This window comes from Triticum aestivum, chromosome 5A (genome assembly GCF_018294505.1).
Source record: "Triticum aestivum cultivar Chinese Spring chromosome 5A, IWGSC CS RefSeq v2.1, whole genome shotgun sequence".
NCBI classification, from domain to species: Eukaryota; Viridiplantae; Streptophyta; class Magnoliopsida; order Poales; family Poaceae; genus Triticum; species Triticum aestivum.
Genome location: NC_057806.1, coordinates 553611875 through 553622044, shown reverse-complemented (window position 1 = coordinate 553622044; position 10170 = coordinate 553611875). Strand labels below are relative to the sequence as shown.

Here is a 10170-nt window from a genome sequence, read left to right as displayed (position 1 = left end):
TGGAAAAGTAGATACGATGGAGACGTATCATGGACCAACGTTGTCCTTGTTTCTTCATATTCCTTAACTTGAAAAGTATAGAAAACATAAACCTCAGCAGAAAGCGGCAAGGCAAAGTGGTACATTAGTATATGTGCAGAAAATTATTTCCTTAAATCATATCATAGTGTTGTGAGGCACACAATTATTTATGAGCCCTACTCAAGCAAAAAAAACTTATCATCATATGTTGTATATATCTGCTCGATGTTAATGGACAATGATTTTTACTCAAGACATGAATGTGATAAAGTAAAACAACAGAGTACATATAGTATTCAGAGCAGTTTTAGTCCAACATCATGAGGAATGTCTTCGTGAGCACCTCGAACAGTAGCTACTCCCACACAAAGCTTACATCGGTATGATCCCTCTCTTACACGAACTACACCACGTATGGCACGATTAACTGAATGCTCTCCACCTCCAGATACCGGTGTATTGTGCAGGACCTCCTTGAATGTATCCTTCTCCTTTTTGACGTCATAGAGGCACAGAGCAAGGACAATGTCATGCTTAAAATAGTTTAGCTGATGAACGCTTAAAATATTTTAAATTCTGTGAAGCCTTTCACTCCCAAAATGTAGTTTTGGTGATGAATGCTTAAAATAATTAAACTATATATGATAGCTTCAATGTAGAGCACTAAGACATTTTTATCCGAGTAGCAATATGCTATGATCAACTGCACAATTTTGAGGCACCTATAGAAAGATACTAAAGTGGTATGTTTGACCATTAATCAAGTAACGAAATATTACTCTATCAATACCTAAGACATATTAAGCCAATAGATAAATTAAATTTACTTGAATTAGTACAAATGAAGATATGGACAATAAAAATAAGCACATGCATAAGATCAGTGAGGCCACCATAAATGAGGTACTCCCGGTCCTAGTAACAACCCAATGATTTTGCATGAAGAGCAAATATGCACAAAGGTTGATGCTACTTGAACGCAACGGTTTACCTCATATGAAGGACCGAGCCTTTTTTTGTTTGTTGGTTGGAATCAGATTCCTCCCATAAAAATTTATACTACAAAAAGCAATATAGTCTAGCATCATTTGGTCTTTCCTGCAACATAAGAATAACCGAATAGTGAGAAATTATTTTGCCTCATCAACAGGTGGTGTCCACGGACCCATACAAACCGTGGATGCCAATTATGCAGCAATGGATCTACTCATTATTCAATGCATATAACAAGGCTAAGTAATCTACTTTCCAAATTGACATTAGAAAACTCAATAGGCAAATATCTGACTCTTATGATTGATTAGAGTAGCCATGGCATAACTTGTTTTGGATGTTCTGAATCACAACATATTAGCCCTGTTATAAAAAAACTATGAATCACACCTACTTCAATAGTTTTATTGGATAAAAACAAAAAGACTAAAAAAAATATTTCCTAGAAGTACATCTCAAGAACATCATATTTAAAATCTAGAGTTAGTAACATGCCAAGGCAATAAATTTTATTAGATATAGGAGCTCATTTACTACCTCAAGCTAAATGGAGGCCTCCACATTTTGTTTCAGTTTTCCATATTTAAACCATCCCCATTAGATTTGAACTTTAGGACAATACAGAGAAGGGACATACTTGAGAGATAACTGAGTGTGAGTTCATGTCTAGTGTTGGGAGCAGACCAGCTAGATGCTTTCCATGCACCTGCATCGCTATTTTAGTGAAATCAAATGCAAAATTTGCATTGTAACAAAGGCTTCTTTCTAATACATGATGAAATACAATGCATGAAACAATGGTACATCAGAGGATATAGCTTGCAAAAAATTATATTTCATGAATTGAGATATATTGGACAAGAATCTAAACCTAGGCCAATATATCTTGGTTTGATATAAAGCATTACATGTTAATTATGTTCTTATGACTGATGTCTGAAGAATGCATTTTGCAAGAATTTCTAGAACTTAAGTCGCACATGTGCATTAACACTATTCCATGAAGTGTAGTTATTCAAGGCATGGTCCTAATGATAAATAACTCAAACATTAACATGACGAGAAGTTGATAATGAACTAAAATAATAGAAGGTGCTAATTAACTAAACTAACAAAAGGTGCTAAAACATAAATGTAATCATATACAAACATTGACAGAAAAAGCATAATTAATCAGGGATCACAATCCGCCAGCCAGACGAAAGACTTCAAGGATATTTCTATTTTACTTATAGCAAAGGAGCGATGTATATAATTATTAAATAAATCCCTAACTAACAATGGTCGATTTTCACATTATCACCATGTTGAAACCGCAATCAGGTTGCACATAATTGAAACTATGTATCAATTAGCCTCAATTTTGGTCTTGGAGTTTTAATCCTTCTAGGACTTGTAGTCTACCAGAGATTGTTCCTAGTATGATCATGATAAAATCATAGATATATGGTTAATAAGAGGAACATAATACATAGTATTTTTCAGAGAAAACAAACAGAGATACTTCTTATTCCAATTGTTCAAACAATGTTCGGATCATCTGAGAAAACATAGGTGATACAAAATATAATACTCCCTCCGTCCAAAAAAGCATGTTGGGTTGTAGTTCAATTATTTTTTGCAAAGCCCCCTCATACATATAATTCTCGTACTAATCAGTCCGTCTCCACCTTCCTCCTTCCCCGTCGCCACCATCGGAAGCTTCCCCAACCGCATCTGCCGTATGCTACCAGGCCCCAGCACGCAGGAACAGCGCCGCCGCTGCATCCTTGCATGATGCGTATGGCCTCCGCCCCCTTGCCAGAGCCCCCACAGTCGGCCTCCATCACCTATACCAACGCCGGCCCCTTTCTCTCCTCTGTGCGGCACAGATGGTGTGGCATGTTGAAGAGAGGGCGTACATGGGTCGGGCACCGAGCTCCCTGCTAGTGCGCTTCCTCAATGGGAAGCTTAGTGTTGTCACTCCCTGTTAGAAGGCTGGGTTAAGGAGAACCTGAACCTGAAGCCACGGTGAAATGGTTCACCTGAAAGTAACATTTCTTTAGCTAAGATATTTTTCTTCAGCATACTGCAGTATACCTTCAGAGACAACACCTGCTTCTCCAGCTTCTCATTTGCCTTAACCACCTTCTGGTACTTCTCCTGAGAAATCAAATGTAAATGAAATTCGTGCACCAAAACAAGGACAGGAGTGTCTTAGATACAAAATTTACACTGCAGTATACCACAGCTCTCTCTGTTAATTATCATCTTTGAGCCAGATTCTCTTCTGATGGAATTAATTGAAATGCAAAGAAACTTTGCTGGAAATTCATAGTGCTTACATTGTTAATTGAAAAGATTTACACTATTAGTATACACTGAGTCTTGGTCAAATTGAATGTTTCTGAAACTGGACTTTCACAACAACTAATATAGACGAGATTGTCAAAACTAGATTTTTGAGGAATCACCTCATCAGACAAGATTTTCTCAAAAGTTACTGAATCAAGCTCCTCAGTACTCACTCGTTCCTGATGGCGTGGGGGTAGAAACGGTGGAAGAAGACGATTCCTGGCGCGGTTGTAATTTGGGGCCTACAGCAGCAACAACAACAACATCAAAAGATTGCAGATTTCATCAAGCGCACACACATAACCGAGCAAATGTAACTCACGCCCACGAATTCGTGAAACGTAGGGCACAGATCGGGAAAACCCAAGTACAATTCGCTCGCGGGTTGGATGAAATGGAGGGGATAAAGAGGATGCTTACAGCCTAAGACTGTGGCCCACGTCGCAGATGAAGTTGCAGTAGGTGCTCGGGAGGTGGGACTCTTTAGCTGCGGTTGGTGACTCTTACTGAGGTATCATGACCAGCTCCACTTGCCCCCTCCGCCAAGGATGGCCGCCCACCGCCCGATCAGAGCACTTCAAGCCATGAAGGCCCACCTCCGGAGCACCTACTACAGCTACAGCCGCGACGTCAGCCACAAGCTCAGGCTGTAAGCATCCTCTTTATCCCCTCCGTTTCATCCGATCCGCGAGCGAATTGTGCTCGGGATTTCTCGATCCGTGCCCTAGGTTTCACAGATTCACGAGTGCGGGTTATGTTTGCTCGGTTCCGCGTGTGCCCCTGACGAAATCTGCATTCTTTCGATGATGGTGTTGGTGCAGTCGCAGGCCCCAGATCGCAAGCACGACGAGAATCGTGCTCTGCGCCTCTGCCACCGTTTGTACCTTCGCTATGTAAGGAATGAGTGGATACCGATGAGCTACATTCAGTCAGTTTTGAGAAAATCTAGTCTAATGAGCTTGATTTCTCAAAAATCTAGTTTTGACAATCTCATATGTATTAATTGCTCTATAAGTTTAGTTTGAGCAACATTCGGTTTGAGCAAGATTCAATGTAAATCTTGTCAACTAACAGTGTAAATCTTTTCAACTAAAAATAAGCACTATGAATTCCCAGCAAAGTTCCATTGCATTTCAGTTAAGTCCATCAGAAGAGAATCTAGTTCAGAGATGAAAATTAAGAGAGAGAGAGAGAGTTATGGTACACTGCTATGTAAATTTTGTATCTAAGCCACTCCTTTGCTTGTTTTAGTGCACTAATTTCATTTACATTTGATTTATCAGGAGAAGTACCATAAGGTGGTTAAGGCAAATTAGAATTTAGAGAAGCAGGTGTTCTCTTTGAAGGTATACTACAGTATGTTGAAGAAAAATATGTTAGCTGAACTGCTGAAGAAAATTAGTTTCAGGTGAACCTTTCACCGTGGCTTTAGGTTCAGGTTCTCCTTAAGTCAGCCTTCTAACTTAGATTGGAAACACTAAGGATGACCTGAAGCTTCCCACTTATGATGTCCTGCTTTCCTAGGTTTGTGCTCTAGCTATCAAAAACGTGCTCTATCATATCTTGTAACGCTTTAAACAAGCAGAAGCCTATAATTAGTGTTATCCCTGAACATCTAATTTTTTAACACACTTCAGCACAATCAACACTATCATAGGAACAACACACTTTTACTCCTAATTAATTTGAACTTGACACAATATCAAGGACTTGGAGTACATTATTAATGTGGATTCAGTTTACTGAAAAATAGGTTAAATTTAGCACTACAGTTCTGTTGCTTTGCTGCTTTGTTTCCTCTACAACACTAGAGTATAGGTTTGGCTGCCCTATAACACTAGCTTACATAGCTCTACGACTGTCGAAAATGTGTTCCTCTGCCTCTAGTTTTGCTCTGCTTCCATTTCATCTCATCTCATTTAGTTGCTTGTTTCTGAATTTTTTTCTACTATGAATATGAATGTGCAGATTTAACACTTCAACTAAAGAGACCAAAGGCACAAGTTTCCTGATCCACTACTGCTGACCCACACTATTTAAAAGCCACTTAAACTAATTAAAGAACTGAATGATCCACTGCAAAGGATCTATCTATGTTGCAGATTTAACACTAGGACGACGCAGATTTAAGTATTTAACTTGCAGATTGCACAACCAGTCCAATTTAATTTCTGGATTTGTATGGCTACCTGATCCATAATTGAATTTCAGTATTGGATTAATACTGCCGGAGTAATTGAATTTCACTTCTGGATTTGTACAGGAGTACCGGCAGAGGCAGCGGAGGAGGCGGGAGGAAGTTGAGGTCGATGGATCAGAAGCAAAGCCAACAGTGGAGGTGGGAGCAACACATGTGGGCAGAAGCGGTGGTCTCCTGCGGCCAGAGGAAGTGCACCAGCGGGAAGCTCGGGGCATGACTCACGGAGGATACATGGGGGCGGCGCTGGCATATGAGATGGAAGCTGGTGGCGGGGGCTCCGGCGAGGAGGCGGAGGCCATCCGCGTGATGCAGGGATTCGGCGGCGTCGTAGGTGGGCGGCGATGGCGCTGGTCCTACGAGCTGAGCTTGGTAGCGCGCGGGCATGGTTGATGCCCAACGGCGGATGGGCTTCGGGAAGCTGCCGATGGTGGCGACGGTTGAAGGAGGAAGGTGGAGATGGGCTGATTAGTACTACGAGAACTATATGTATAAGAAGTTCTTTGAAAAATAAATAAATTGAACTACGACCCGAAATTCCTTTTGTACGTAGGGAGTAATAAAATTAGATTCGTGACATGAATACACAAGAACAAAAAATGAAGGCAAGAAAAATATGAATCCAACTGAACGGAATGTGTTCGTTCTCGCAGCACATGGTTATAAGATGTGCCTGCAACCTCGAGAGAATGGTGTGCAGAGAAGGGGATTAATAAGGTTGTTTCCCGAGGTGTGCATGAATGATCACGTGAAGGAATCCTAGTGAACAACAATTTAGGCCCTGTTTGATTTCAAATAAGTCACCAACTTATAAGTCGAAAAGTGTAAAAAGTGACTTATTTTGCCAAACGGATCCAACTTATAAGTCATAAGTTGCTCCACCCCAACTTAAAACTTATAAGTCACCCCTTTTGCATGGGTCCCACCACCTTTACATAAAAAAACAAGGTAGAAAGGTATGCTCAGGTGACTTATAAATCAGGTGGTAACCAAACAAGCGTGACTTATAAGTCACTGATTTTAAGTCACCTGACTTATAAGTCAGGTGACTTATTGGAACCAAACAAGCCCTTATAAACACCTAGATAAACTTGATATTAGCAAATATTCTAGTAATATAAATCTACACAGGAGTGTAATCCCCATACCATCTACTCCCTCCGTCCCATAATATAACAATGTTTTTTAAACGTTCTTATATTATGGGACGGAGAGAGTCCATAATATAAGAACGTTTTTTACACTAATATTATGGGATGGAGGGAGTAATTTTTTAATCTTTAAAGAACATCTATTTCAACGAATGCATCTCACTGAAGCTCTAGGTAAGAATATCCCAACATCTTTTAGAGATCATATGCCATACCATGCCCAATTCTAACGTCATTGCCACTATTTCCAAGTATGAAACACTTTTGCTTATTTATTAATTATTTCAATCTAAGATAATATAATCACAAACAAAACCTAAGACTGAAAATTCAGCTATGAAAGAAGATTCAAAGATCATATACTAATGAAACTTACATCTAAGACGGACCTCCGTTGGTCCATGGCATGTCTGTCCAGTTCAGCGACACCATTTTAAGCACCAAGGGCAGTTCTATCTCCTCGGCTGCCCGACAAGTGGACATGACACCAGTGCTCACGCTAAATTGATGACTCCATTCCTTGGCGTATTGAGCCGCAAAAAAGGATCAATAGAGAGAGGAAGGGAGGGAGAGGGACCTGCTGATTGAACAAGCACTGTCGGGGTAGGTCCAGTCGTGTCATCGGGGCCGGTGTCAGTGCATGGAGCACTTTCTCTTCCACCTGATCAAGTTCAGAACCAACATCATCTCCTAGAAGCAGAAAAAAACTAAAGAGGTTGTTATATGTACATAATGTTTTTTCAAGATAAAAGCTTTAGACCTTAATATGCATATCTCATTCCTTGATATTTTCGGAAATCCGCATCTTACATTGATAAAATGTTATAGCACATGGAAAAAGTTCACATCTAACATAATTTTACATAAGGCAGCCTTAGGAGCATCACTAACCAGGTAATGGTGGCATCAAAGATCAAAAAGAGTACATTATCTTAGCCCAATCGATTCCATTTGTAAGCATCCAATAGATAATGCTCTCAACCACCCCAGTCCAGTGCAAAGGGATGGACAAATAAGCACATTCATGTTAAATAAAAGAAGCACTGGCTATCGTAATATATATAGGAACCCTATTGCAGCAAATCAACTCAATATCTTAACTCCACATTTAACAACAGAAATTGTAGAAATACACTGGCTTTAGTTATGCATCTTATTAGGTTATAAGAGTCTTAAGAAACCCTCCTATATCTTTTAGAGATTAAAAGAAAATGTGACTAAATTAAATATGGAAATAGTGGCATAATTAGTTCGAGTCTCAACTATCCAAAGCATTATTGTATTATGAGAGAAACCAACAAACATGAGGACTGATAATCCAACAGTTGTTGGAATCATAGTAATTTGTTGTCAAGAAATAAAATCAACATTAAAGGACAAAACGAAGGAAGGCATAAATCATCTTATATTAGTTTTATGTCCTTCTGCTTCCAATGGAAGATATTTTCAAAGCCATAAAGACCAATATTGTTTTTGCCATTAATTCCTTCATACCGCCGCCCAAGCCGTATCTTCCCTTCATACATGACCAGTGAACTGGTGTAGCTAGAAGACAGTGACTAAGAATGATGCTAGCAAAATGACAAAAAAATATGATGAGCGTAGAACACAACACATCAAGCCTCCAAGTGGTGCATCGTGTGTGCACTCATGGCGATGTTTGTATAACATTTGACAAACAAAGGAGGTAACTAGAATGCATGAAGAACAATTCAATAAATAGACTCATAAATAAGAAATCTGAAAAGAGAAAATCATCTATGTCTCCATAGCGCACATAATTAACATCATGTATAATGCATTCAGATGCATCCAAGAACAAACAACACAAAATCATTCTTAGTCATTGATTAATGTATACTTGAATATAACAATAGCCAATCACATCTCTACAATCGTGTGTAAATAGCATTGTCAAATCAATGTATCGAAGCCACTGCTTATATGTACTAACATTGTAAGGTTGTGTAGAAAAACACATAGAAAAAGAACCGAAGAAAGAAGAGCATAGATGACTTTCGGCTACCTTCAATAGGAAAGGCATAATGTTGGCATTTATCATTATCATCTTCATCAGGATCAATGGCGTGGAACTCTCTGATTATCCTCAACTTTCTCTGGACCAACAAAACAATAAAGTAAATAAAAATATAGAATCAAACTCCATATTAATTTGCAGTATCTAAATCAGGCACACATATGAAAGTTTAAGGAAAAACAAGGCAATGGGATTAACCTGTGACATCCCCATTCAACATTCATTTATACTGTTAGGAATGCCATAGGCCACTTCTAGCAATATTAGCAATGCGAGAATAGAAAGAATGCATCAGAACAGATTCATAATCTAATTGTTGTTGAATGCATAATTAGGTAAAAGGTGAAGAGATGGTTCTCATGGATGAGCCTGTGGCACACCATTTCCTTTGCAAAAGAAATAAGCACTATTTTAGGCATTTGTTTTACCATGCAATTATATTTTAGTCCAATCTAGTTAGGTACGAAATCAAACTCAACTATTTTAGCCTAAAAAGGAAAATAGATTATGAGAGGCTATTAATATCTACATCTCGTCTACCAAAACATACACATGACCACTATTAGCAAATTGGACAGAGATAGAGAGAGGGGAGAGAAAGGGAGGGAGAGAGAGAGGGGGAGAGAGAGGGAGGGAGAGAGAGAAAGAGATCTTTTGAGAGGAAACAACATGTCAAGTTGGAGCTATCGGAATCAACATACATAGCTAGGCGAGGACACCGGAGAAAAACTAACGCCGTTACATGCGATGCGCTGGCACCTAGTCGTGCTCTTGCTCCTCACCAACATCTAATGGCGGTTGGTGTTTGGATTAAAAACCCTAGCGCAATGGGCATATCGAGCACGATGGATTAGGGGACTTGGTATGGAAGAGCGCCCGAATGAGCGAAGGAGAAGCCGGAGGAGCTAGATTTGGCAACCATAGCGTTTTGGGATGACGCATCAACAAAGGCGTAAAGGCGGAGAACTTGCCTGCTCTTCTTCGCCTTAGTCCACTAACAGAAGCGATGGGGGGAACGGGAGCTCAGGGCAACAAATAGGAAGGAGATGGAGCGGTGGCGGCGGGACGGGGAGGGAGTAGAGCAATGTCACAAAGAAAGGGGAGGAAGATAGTGTGTTTGGGAAGGGAAGAGAGCAAGCAAGAGGGGACCCCTGGGTGGGGCGGCGGCTAGGGTTTAGCACGGGGAGCTGCTGCTTTTTTTATATCTCAAAAAGGACAAAACTATCCCGGTGGGGGCATGGAATTTACGAAAGGGTGCATCTGAAATTTTATCACACGACTGAGAACGATCTAGTAAATATCCGACGGCTCACACAAGATCACCCCGAGATGGGCCGGCCCACGTCGCGTTGCGATTTCGATCGAACGACCCAGAATTGGTGGCGGCTAGGTTTTAGCACAGAGAGCTGCTGCCCTTTTTATGTCTCAAAAATGAC

General features: G+C 40.1%; 1 long non-coding RNA gene across 1 annotated transcript; it reads right to left on the bottom strand.

The window, feature by feature from the left end:
- Positions 1-270: 270 nt before the first annotated feature.
- LOC123107652 (uncharacterized) lies at positions 271-7365 on the bottom strand. Its single transcript, XR_006451714.1, has 5 exons — positions 7274-7365; positions 7073-7160; positions 1652-1728; positions 1013-1119; positions 271-512 (listed from the first exon to the last, which is right to left on the bottom strand). It is a non-coding gene; the product is annotated as an uncharacterized lncRNA (long non-coding RNA).
- Between the last annotated feature and the right edge of the window lie 2805 nt (positions 7366-10170).